The sequence below is a fragment of the Neodiprion fabricii genome, chromosome 5 (assembly GCF_021155785.1).
Source record: "Neodiprion fabricii isolate iyNeoFabr1 chromosome 5, iyNeoFabr1.1, whole genome shotgun sequence".
NCBI classification, from domain to species: Eukaryota; Metazoa; Arthropoda; class Insecta; order Hymenoptera; family Diprionidae; genus Neodiprion; species Neodiprion fabricii.
The window spans coordinates 8,951,014-8,963,815 of NC_060243.1; the positions used below are offsets into that span (position 1 = coordinate 8,951,014).

The 12,802-nt window shown below is 37.5% G+C and overlaps 1 protein-coding gene across 6 annotated transcripts in view; it reads right to left on the reverse strand.

The window, feature by feature from the left end:
* LOC124182926 (protein phosphatase Slingshot homolog 2) overlaps positions 1–12,802 on the reverse strand; it is a 168,097-nt gene that overhangs the window by 66,770 nt on the left and 88,525 nt on the right. The gene's annotated exons all lie outside the window — the stretch shown is intronic.

A 12,802-nucleotide genomic window follows, 5' to 3' on the forward strand; every position in this document is an offset into this window, starting at 1 on the left:
TCTCTTTCTCTTTCCCTCTCATTCTCTCTGTTTACACCTGCAATGTGTAAATATTTATTTAACACGAGTACGAACGAATTACGACATCGAGCCGATCCCGGAGCAAAGCTGTATAAATTATATGCGTATGCATATGCAATTACACACACAAGCACCGCTTCGTAAGAATTTAAACGTGAATTTGCAGGTTTTGTGCACATTATCTTACGTTATATATGAAAATAATATTTAGTCGGGTGTATATTAACTCTGAAATTTTGTTAACGGGACGAAATATTTTCATCGTATAAACAGACGGACAATTTTCGAACGGGATAATAGAAATCCAAATTTCGATGCCACGTGAATTTATAATTAGGTACTTATTAAATTCAATGATAATTGATTCTATTAAAAATTGTGAAAATTGTGCTCGCGTCGTTGTTTTGCGTGTTAAAATCCCAGACCGTTAGCCATAACGCGACAATAGGTATAAAGTAACATAATTTAATGTTCAACCTGCGCACTTCCGTCACACATATATACGTATAATAGACGGTATTGTAAATGATGTAAAAAGTTTTGTGGGCGAGTGTATAATACCTATTCGGTGTAGTCAAGTTCACGTCCCAGGATTTTAAGCTTTCTTTGACCGTTCGGCATCATTTGATATTCAAACAACAGTCGAATGAACGTATCGATTTTCGGACGTAATTTAATTACAGATACAAGTTTATTCAACGTATACATGCTTTTCTCTTTTCATTATACCAGTTATAAAAATTCAAATACCGATTGAATTAACATTTTAATTCATTGTGTTTGTGATAGAAGGCGAAAAACGGGGAATAAATTATAAACGTGGACGCGTATTATTATTATTCACGCATCGATGCTTTCACGCGGTCCATTAAGCAAATCGAATAGAAAAATTAATTCCTAGTGGTTCGAGACTATTTCCTGTCTCCTTAGATCGAAGTTTTCTTTCGCACCAAATGATTTATAACACGAAACGTCTTTTTACGGCCGATGAATTCCTCGTTAAGAAAAAGTACGCACCTAAAGATAACGAAAAGCAAAAACATTTTTGACAACTTTTTTTGTATCAATTTAATTTTTTTTTTTTTCGAAAAACATCATGTACTTTTTTCATTTACAAGTAATTGTACGAGTTTGATTTTAAATTAATTGAAATTAACCGTGTGGAATTTATTTACGGATTGACGGATGATGTTTTCGATAAAATAAATTTGACACCGAAAATAACGGTCGAAATTCATACGGATTTTTCTTTACCTAAGCGTATGAACGTTTAGCGCCATTCTTGCACGTATTTCGTAATCAACGACTGACCGACCGAGTTGCTGACTGACTAATGACATCGCAATTTATTCTCATAACACGAAATGAACGAACGAACGTTCCTTAAAATTATGAGCGACATCAAAGAGACGGGAAATTGTCAACATCGAGTACACTTGACAAATCACGCCAGAAATCGTTTCGACTTGGGATGAAACTGTATCATCGCATGAGATCTTCGAGTCTTTCGCGCGATTTCCGTTCCATCGGAAATATTATAAGAGCAGAAAAAGAAAAAAAAGGCAACGAGCGGAGAGAATGAGAGGAGTGGAGGTAAAAACTTTCGAAGAAAACGACCAACGGGTGATCAAAGATACACTGAACCCCATTCAAACCTTCGTTGTTCACTAGTAATAACCGCAGGCCGTAGAATTTGCGCCTTACGTACTGAACTCTGTGCAGCTGTACGATATTTTGCGCAGATTTATGCAAAAACAAATAGCTGAAAATTGCGTTGCCACGAGGGACACATTAACCCGAAGGGTTATTCATTTGTTGTATTGATCACGAACCACTTGGGAAATCAGTTACTTTAAAATCGCATGAAGTCACTTAAAATCACGCATAATCACTTGATATCAATTTAAATCGTTTGAAATCGCTTGAAATCGCATGAAATCTCTTAAAGTCGCATGAAATCGCATGAAATCTCTTGAAGTCGCATGAAATCGCAAGAAATCTTATGTTATCACTTAAAGTAGCATGAAGTCACTTAGAATCGTGTGAAATCTTTTGAAATTGCGTGAAATCCTGTGAAATTGCACATGTAATTACTTGTTTGAATCACAAGCCACTTTGGAAAGCAATCACTTTAGAATCGCATGAAGCCACTTAAAATCACGCATAATCACTTGATATCAATTTAAATCGTTTGAAATCGCTTGAAATCGCATGAAATCTCTTAAAGTTGCATGAAATCGCATGAAATCTCTTGAAGTCGCATGAAATCGCATGAAATCCCTTAAAGTCGCATGAAATCGCAAGAAATCTTATATTATCACTTAAAGTAGCATGAAGTCACTTAGAATCGTGTGAAATCTTTTGAAATTGCGTGAAATCCTGTGAAATTGCACGTGTAATTACTTGTTTGAATGACAAACCACTTTGGAAAGGAGTCACTTTAGAATCGCGCGAAGTCACGTAAAATCACGTACAATCACTAAAAATCGATTTAAATCGTTTGAAATCGCTGGAAGTAGCATAGAATCGTATGTGACCGCATGAAATCATATCAGATCCCTTAAAATCACATGAAATCGGGTGAAACCGCATGAAATGAAATCTCTTGGAATCGTAGGAGATCTTTTGAAATCGGATAAATCTAATGAAACCGCCCATGTAATTACTTGTTGAAATCGCAAACAACTTTGGACAGCAGTTGCTTTAAAATCGTTTGAAATCACTTTAATCAAGATGAAATCGGCTTGAAATCATTGCAACCGCTTGTCACCCGATCTATGAATGAAATATCCCATCGCGTCAACCTTGAGGAAGGTAAGGTAATATTGTGAGCATAAAAAGTGAGCGGAAATACCTACGCCCTGAAGTTATTCTTCCTGCAGGATCGAGGCGAACTGCACACATCCTGTTAGACGCGTCCAGCGCAAAAACAGGAAACCGAGGCTACTCGCCAGAGCAGTAATACGAGGTAAGTTAATAAAAACTGACTCGATCTTCGCACGAATGATAATCTCGGTCGTGTTTGAACGTTTATACTATAAACCATCTGACCGCACGTACGATGTGTGATAACGATGCGACGATGGAATAACATACGTCGTAAAAACGAACAAATTTTTCAGCAAAATGTTGGGGATGAAACAAGAACGGATGTTTCTTTGCAATATTCACAGTGATTTTATGAAATTTATGCAAATGACACACTTTTTACAATTTCTAATGACGTTTCAGACTTCACTGATTAAACGGAACAGGGAAAAAGCGATAAACGAGTCGGTTATTTCGGATCTTTCTTTAGGACTGGCCAGTTTGGAGTGGATTCAATTCTTCCAAGTAATACGTTTTCAATTTGTCGATGAAGAGGAATGTTAAATTATCGTTCTTAGACCTGATAGTAATTAACAGCATACGGAAAAGTTAGTTAACGTTACCTACAAGAATCCTTGCGTTGCGTTGCGGTCATGTGAAAATTTTGAAATTCCCCAATGAAAAAAAAGAAGATATATTCTGTACAAAGCAGAAAATTGTATCAACAATGAGCAATCCACAAATGGAGCTTTTAAGTTCGATACATGTTTTCTTTCCAACAGAATCTACATATATTTCTTTGCGAATCCTGCAAAAGTTTAGGAAATGAGAAGTCTTCTTTTTTCTTTTTTGCTCCAGGGAAGAATGTTTCAAAGCCTGGTCGACTTTTTACGACGCCAGACACGATGGGGGATAACGGGAGGGAAAGAAACGAAGAATCCCTCACCGCGTTTCTTTCGTCTCGTATCTCTCCGTGCATTACCGACATCCATACCTTTGATTTACATTGTATTAGTGATTTTCAAGGTAGGTATAGAAATAAGGCCGCAGCTTATATAGGTAATCCGCCTAAGGCGAAACGGAAGTAAGACGTAAAGGTCAGGCAAATGGTCAGAGAGTCGAATGGTTCGGCCAATTTGGGCACAGCTTAACGATCCCTCTTCATTACTATTCATTATTACACGGTAGGTATCTCAAACATACATCTGTATGCATTATACTCACTTTCTAAACTATCATCTCGTTCAGTTCGTACATTTCTCTCTCGCGAGATAATTTCACCTTTTGCGTTTAGGTTAAATTTTCGCGTTTTCTTTCTTTTTACTCGTCGAATTTTCAATTTCAGACCAATCGCAGTGAGAAACAAGAAATTGAGAAGGAAACAAGAATAGATTACAACTATCCTAGATCCTTTACCCTGGATCACCTGCACTTGCATCTAGTTAGAGACAGGGACTAACTTTACGAAACAAGAAGAGTTTCCTGCAGTTAGTGTCTGAGACGCGACTTTACGGCCATAACGCGGCTGCGAGTCTTCCTTTGCGTCTTCTTCGTTAGCGAAGAGAACCAAGGGGATCGGGAGGAGCAATTTACACAGGTAGGCTAAATGTATATTATATATATACATATATACACAGCTAACTAACGCGAGCTCGATGATGATTGCACAGTCGATCCATTCAGCGAATAAAGTTAAAGAGAAGGAGAGAACGAGAGAAGTAGAGAAAATTTCTCTCTCTAACTCTCCGTCCGTCTTCCTATACCTATCTCTCTTTCTCTGCTGCAGGTAATTGCCGTGAGAAATCGGTTATCGCCTCGGGAGTTAAAAATTAACAACGATGATTAGTCCCATTGACTTGCCTCAACCATAAAGCAATGTTTGATGTAGGAAAAAAATTAACTTCGATTCATGACGCTAGTTTATTTAAAACACTAACGGTCATCTGTGCAATCCATTAACAACTGAACAATCATTTTTTGATAAGTCGTATAATTTCTACTTAGATGTTCGAATGTTTTTCCTGTACAGGTTAATAAATATTCGTTGGTTGTAAAAGATTAATTAACTGTAGAGAAAACGAATTCAAGTTATTAAATTTAACAAGTTGTCGAACGAAAATATCGAATCCAATCAAATCACAAGTGGGACGATTTGAATAAAATTTTCTTGAACATTCGAGTGAATTTTATTTGAACAAATTACAAATCCAACGACAAGTTTAGACGTGAGTGAGAAACGATTTGAAGAATAGAAAATCCCAGTGTTGCTCTGACATCTTTGCGTGAATGGCAATTTCGTGCAATTAACTAGATGATTTTTAAAACTCTAACATACATGGATAAAAAAGTAAAATCTAACTACATTGTCTAAAGCATAAACACAATTGCGATGCGATAATTGAACCGAGAACGCAGGTGTAACAAATTACACTCTACGGACAACGATAAAAAAAAGTATTCTAAATAATATATAAAATATAATATACAGTGGATAAAGTTTCTTTCTCCTTATCACTCAATTCCGCGTGTAATAAGTGCGAGGAATGCGAGACGAGGACAAAGAGAGATCAAAGATATAACAGAAGCAGAGCTAGTCCGATTAACCTGGTATACGTTACGAATTACGATGCGTCCGTAATTCGCGGTAAGATTGCAATTAATTAACCAACTCGCGACTCGGCGAGTTCTCTTAATTGCGAATCAAGCCGATGATTGTATCCAACCATTCCGACCATGTGGACCGATACCCGATCTGCCTCTACAACTGTCAACTGCGGAAACGATCCATATCGTGTACGTTTCCTGCTTATTTTCTTTGTCTCTCTTTATTGTCTCTCACGTTCCTTTTTTTTTCTAGTTTTTTTCGATTACACCGTACATCCGATAAAACAATATTTGCCAATAAATGTAGGCGGGTATACACACGTGTTGCGACACGATAAGGACGTATTGAAACAGATGTAAGAAAAATGCAGAATGCGATAAGGAAACAATGCAATTTATAACGGTATCAAAATGTTGCACGCGTGAGACACAATATATGTACGTATATATAATACCAACTGAGTGTTTCTTCGTGTTTATTTTTTTTAAACTTTAACGTTTCTTCGATAATTTTTGAGACGGCAAAAATGCTGGCTTGCTACGGAACGAGAAGTGAAGAAACGGTCAGACTTTTGCGCGTAGAGAAGATTTCCTGTAAGTATAATCGTTACTTCCTGAAGCAGAGCGAACAAACAACCGTGAGATGAATGAATGACGCCTATTTCCTACCCGACTAATAGAAAAACAAAACATCCGAGAAACTTTCACGAGGAAACGAATTTCCTGCGCATACAACAAGCAACGAGTAAAATTTTCCATTGCCATTATTACATAGGTTTGCGGGGTTTTTTTTATAGCGATTTTTCCCCTCCGACCGCGGAAGCGATGACTCATTCACGATGGTGGCGGTGATGGTGATGGTGATGGTGATGATGATGATGATGATGATGATGACGATGATGATGATGATGATGATGATGACGATGATAATGAAGCTGACAATGATGACGACGATGATGCCAATAACGCTGATAATGATATTGATGATGACGATGACGATGACGAAGATGATGATGATAAAGATGCCAATAACGCTGATGATGATATTGATGATGACGATGACGATGATGATGATGATGACGATGATAATGAAGCTGACAGTGATGATGACGATGATGCCAATAACGCTGATAATGATATTGATGATGACGATGACGATGACGATGACGATGACGATGATGATAAAGATGCCAATAACGCTGATAATGATATTGATGATGACGATGACGATGACGATGATGATGATGATAACGATGATAATGAAGCTGACAATGATGACGACGACGATGCCAATAACGCTAATAATGATATTGATGATGACGATGCCGATGACGATGACGATGACGATGATGATAACGATGATAATGAAGCTGACAATGATGATGACGATGATGCCAATAACACTGATAATGATATTGATGATGACGATGATGATGATGATCATGGCGATGATGATGACAATGACGCTGATGATGATATTGATGATGACGATGACGATGATTATTGTTACTACTATTATTATTATTGATGACGACGACGATGACGATGACGATGATGACGATGACGATGGTGGTGGTGGTGATAATAATCATTTTGATTATGGTTATGATAGCGATGGTAATGATGGTCACGGTCATGGTCATGGTGATGATAGTGATGATGAAGATAAGGGTTCGCCGACGCGCATTGTTATCGCAGATCGCATAGTTATCGGTATATACGTACGTATGTAAATTGTACATATGTGTGTACGTACGTACGTGTGTATTTTGCATACGCAGATGTATCGTGGCAAACTTGTCGGTACATAGCGAGGAGGATCACCATGCATGATCGCGACACGTGCCCATCATCTTCTTCTCGTCAACTTTTACGCACGTGTACTGTAACAGCTCTTACAGACGTATCGTTCTTATCTCGCGTAAGCATGTACGTACATATATATACCTAAGCTCCGTATAAGTATGGAGTACTTCGCATCGTAAAGTCTAGTCGATGTGCGAGTGTTTCCGTTGGGAACTGTTATCGTAAGACCATCATTGCGTAACACGCCGCACAGACTTTTCTGTACCGACATGATCTTTATAGATGTGATGTGATGTACAAGCTTTTCCCCTGTATCTATAATATTTACTTCTTTTTCTTTCTAACACGTCAGTTTATACTTTTATTTCATTTATTTTTTTTATCACATCAAGTCTAATTCTTCATAAATAATCTGTAAAGAATCCGCATAATTATGTATTCAATGATTTACATCTTTTGATACTAACTGGTTTTAGTGACTTTCAAGCGTAACGTTGGTCAAAATTCCTATACATTTCTAAAATTTTTGTACTCGAAACAATTCCATTTAGAGGTGCTCATTTCGACAAAAACATGATTGTTTGGTTGTTTTGTTAACAATTAATACAAATGTTTAAAACAAATCAGTATTTTTATGGGCGATAAGAAATCTGGCCGGAAAAAAAGTGCCCGAAATTGCGTAAGTTCCGTTTGTGAAGTGATGATAAGAAGAGTTTCTCGCATTCTTTCATCGCCCGTAACACGGAAACGGAATGTGATAACAAGTTGAAACGACTCGTAGAGATCCAGTTTAATCTTTAAGCGACATTTTAAACTTTGTTCGAAATTCCTAGGATGTCCTATTCTCAAGGTACAGTCTGTAACAATATCGGTATATCTTTACAGAATCTTACTTTTTCACGATTTTAACCATTTCAGAATTCCAATGGACATATACGTTTCAAAAATTCATAACAAGAGTGATGCACTTTACGATCGATGTCTCTAAATCGATCTCAGTTGGACGATTTAAATTTCTCGTAAATTTGAACTCCCTGATAATGTTTCCAAACAACGCTCCCTTTCTTCGCCTATAAATATGCATCTCCCCCCCCCCCCCCCCCCCTTTTTTACAATATGCACAAACAACGATCGAGGGTACGAGCACGATTCGTATGAATTGGAGACATCGCCGTGGCAATGTATTCCCGTGAAATGGAAATTGAATCTTTGAAATAGAACGAAGGGAGTTGAATTCAAGAGAGGAGCGAGTAGAATAGAATGGGAAGGAAACGAAGAAAGGAACGAGGAAAAAGACGTCCCGACTTCAACCCTCCGTCACTAGCACGGCTGTCTCGAACCAAATGCATTATTCCAGTGATCCAAAAGCCAGACCCGAGCTTTTCATCCCCCGAGGAATATCAATTCGATCCGCAAGTTCGCGTTGACGAAAAATGAAACCAAGATCTAGAATTTTTAAACATATTCACGGACGTACAACAAAATATTTCTCTACTTCTCTGTCTTTTTTTATTTTTTCTTATTTCCTGTGTATATGTCGATTGAAAAAAGAGTTACATATTTCTGGCATGAATAACGAGGAGTAAAAGAAAAAGGTTCCTTGATCTCCGATGTCTTTTAATTGGTAACGAAACGCATCTCCATGAATTTCATATTTTGGTTTTCAAAACAAACTTTTCTTTACTTAATTCTGGTCGATATCGTGCGACGATAATATCATCTCCGTATCCTTTAATCAGGGCATAATGTCTCTTTTCGCGCACGGACATAATAGTCGAACCTTGGGCTCATTCGAACTCGAGAATGAATGTCCTCTCAAACGTTTCAACGAACGCGAACATCGCTTGAACGGACAGAGAAGGGAAACGGTGGTATGAAACTTATCGCAAAAGAATCGCCTACTTTCGTCGGCCTAAAAAGGTCGTTCCGTGCGCGAAGATGAAGAAAAAAGAGAGAGAGAGAGAGAGAAAAGAAAGAAAACAACGTCAAGAGGAGTAAAAGAACTAAGATTGCAATGCTTGATCACTCGTACGCAAGAGTAACCATAAACCCGCATCGTGTACCTACATGAACCATTAAGGGGGTCCTCTAGTTTCTCGGGTCGAAAAAATCGATTTTTTTTTTTTTTCATAAATCACATCTACAACATGTGTAGAAAATGTGTGCCAAAGGATTTTTCGATATTCGAAGTGGTTCACAAGTTACAGCCCTGGAACGGAGCAGGAGCGCGCGCCGGGCTGCTCCGAAAGCCGAGCGGCGCTGACCATTGTATTGATATCCCTAAATCTAACTGCTATCTGAACCTTTTGTGAATTAGGCCCGAGTAAAGGGGAGCCGAGACCATTGACAGACGCTTTCGAATATTGACTAAGACGCCGTGAAGTTTTAGTTCAGTTTTGCTGTGGCAGTTGCGAAGCGTACTATATTTTCTCTTGCGAGTCGCACGTAGCTGATTTTTTGAAAATAATTTTCAAAATGTTCAAGAAAGGAAGTAGAGACGCCCCGGCTCGTTACGATCGACCTAAAAAGCGAAAATTCGCAGGCAACCGACACACTTTTGAACAAGACAAGTCGTTTACATCGGCGTCAGCGACGAAACTTCGTCAAAATAAAAATTTTGAAGTGAGCGTTGAACAGACTGTTTTGTATTGTATTTTGAATTTTGTGAGTGTATTTTCAACCATTTCTTCGGCTGTTATTTGTAAAGAGTGCAAAAGTAAAATTTCTATGGCGTGCAAGTGTGAGAAAGAAAAAGAAATAGATTCATGCCCAAAAATCTGGACTTTTGCTCCGAAGCACCTCCATTCTGGGCCAAAAGTGGTTGAAATCGCCACGTTTCTCGCTGTCATAATCTTCAACGAAGGATTCGAAGCTATCCTGAAGACCTTGGAAACCATGGGAGTGAAAATCGGCCCACAAGTTAAAGGATATGTTCAACAGCGTGATAGCTCTCGGATCGACCGTTCAGAAAGGCGCACGAGCGATGTTGTAAAATAGGCCCGAATCGCGAAAAGAGAAGACAGAGCAGCTCTGCGTGACTTCGAAGAAGAAGAGGAAGGCCTATTGTATGGTCCAGGCATAGCAGATTGACGGTGAGATGGAATTTTTAGTATAAATCACATGCGCGAACTTTCAAACGCGTTTTTCTCGAAACACCATTTTTCGAAACGGTAACCACGATATTTCAGAAACTATTGCACCGATCTTGTTCAAATTTATACAGCATCTTTAATATGTTATAAGCCAGCGATTGAACTAGAATTATCATGATTGCTTCGATAGTTTTTTTCGTACGAGCGAAAAACTTAAGAAAAAATGAGTAAAAAATAGAATGTAATTTTCAAAAGTGTATAAAAATGTCAATTTTTGTAATTTAAAATTCACTCTAGTTCAATCGCTAGTCTTGAATATGAAGATTAAAATGCCGTTTGGTTTTTTGATTTCAGATAAGCAGAACAGCCGCAATCTTGGTTACCGTCAAGCACCTCTTCTACTTGATGTCTTCCTGTCGGCCACTATAGCTGCTATTCTATTATATATTTTGACTTTAAAAAATTTGTAAAGCTCATTTAAATGTTGATAAAGATTATGCAAAAACAATGAGATTGATTATTTCGATGCTTTGCCCGTAAAAAATTGTTGAAAAAGCCATAAAAAAACAGCCGAGAAACTAGAGGACCCCCTTAAAGTTTCCGTATTTGGAAACGATTTTCACACTAAAATGTTTTACGCGAATAAAAAAAGTCAAACGACATTAGAAGTCTGAATTACGACGCGGTTAGAAAAAAGTTTACGATTGCCTGAGAGAAAAACAATTGTTCACAGATTGTATTGACGAGAAACCGAGTGACGATGATTAATTTTTAGTACCTACACAAACGTGATAAAATTGCAATAAGGTTCAAATTCGTGACGTTATGTCGTAAAAATGCATTTTTAGGAAAACTAATCATCTCGTAACTCTGGAATTGTTTTTTGCTAATCGGTAAATTGTGATAAATTATTTAGGACAAAAGGATCACACTTTGCAAATTGAACCCCTTCGTCAAAGTTATTGTGAAGTTGTGCGAAATAAAATGGTGTCGTTTCTTACAACGTTTCGTTACATTGACTTAGAAACTAAATTAAACGTCGTGAATTGTAAAGAATATTTACGACATACGTTATAAAATTTATCTACTTGCAGTAGCACGGATTTAATTTTTTCCAATAATTTTCAAACAAATCATTATCCGCAAGGTTCGATAAATTATAAAACTGAAAGTAATCGTCTAACCGCTTATCCAGAAGAATTAATATTAACCTGTCGACAAGATTTTCTTACGAATAAATAAATTGAAAGAAACAAGGAATAATTTGTCTCGAGGCACAACAATAAACGAACCACAATACAGCCGTGAAATTTAGAATCGACGTTCGAAAAAGAATGCGAATAGGATCGTCTCAAAACAGGATATACGATAATTGTTATGTTCTATGTACAAATTCACACTATATAATTAGTCGCTACACATGTACCTGTACAACAGTTGCAACTAAACGAAAAAGCGACGAAACTTCTACCAACATTTCAAAGTTTTGTTGTACTCCGTCTGTATTATTTTTGATTTTTTTTTTTTTTTTTTTTTATCGTTGTTAGCGAGTCAATTCCTTGTCGGCCAGGATCTCCTGCATCGAGTCTCTTTTACTCCTCCGGAGTATTTCGCCTTGGGCAAAGATACGGACACTTATTTAGCATAATAAAGCCTTACTTCGTTTCTACGGGGACTGCGGCAGCAAAAGTTACCAAGAGACATTTCCCCTCGGGCAAGCTCTATTTATGAGGCGTTCCGTGCCAATTCCACCACCGTCCGATCCTGTTCATCAATTTCGATTCATAATTTTATTTTTCTCACTTTGTACACCGCATTGTTTCAAACTCCGAAAAGAAATTGGAATATTTTTATCTTATACGAATACGGGATATCTTCAAGCTTGAGAAAATCGATCAAATTTCTGTCGAAAAAAAATTATCAAAAATAAAAACAGCAAAGAAATCACTTTTTAAGCCTGTACGAGATTCATAAATGAATAAAAGTTTGAGAAAGAAAAAAGGAACATCGAAAAATATGTAAGAAGGAAGACTGTATTGAATTTTCAAAGAATAGAAAAACTTATTTCCTAGAATTTCCAAATTTAAAAAGTTTGTTAAAATGTAAGATCCGTTAATGGAAAAATAGGCAGACGATTAGAGCGTTGATCAAATTGGCAAGGAATGTCTCATATATATGTGTGTGTCTAAGCATGTGCATGGATATCTATTACCCGTCAACCCGTCGAATTTATTTTCGTTAGTCATCCTGCTCTTTGAACCCCTCTTATTGTTGGACAGAGACGGCAAACGGCGCCCTCTTCACCCTCTCCCTTTTTCATATTTTATTTTCCTTTCATTTTTCCGTATCAGCCTTCTATTTCTCCTCCGCAAGCGAGATAAGAACGCGACGTTTATGCTGTTGAAAACGCTTCACCGAAATAACGAAGACATTACTCAACGTCGGTGTAGTTATTTGCAATTACTAACCGC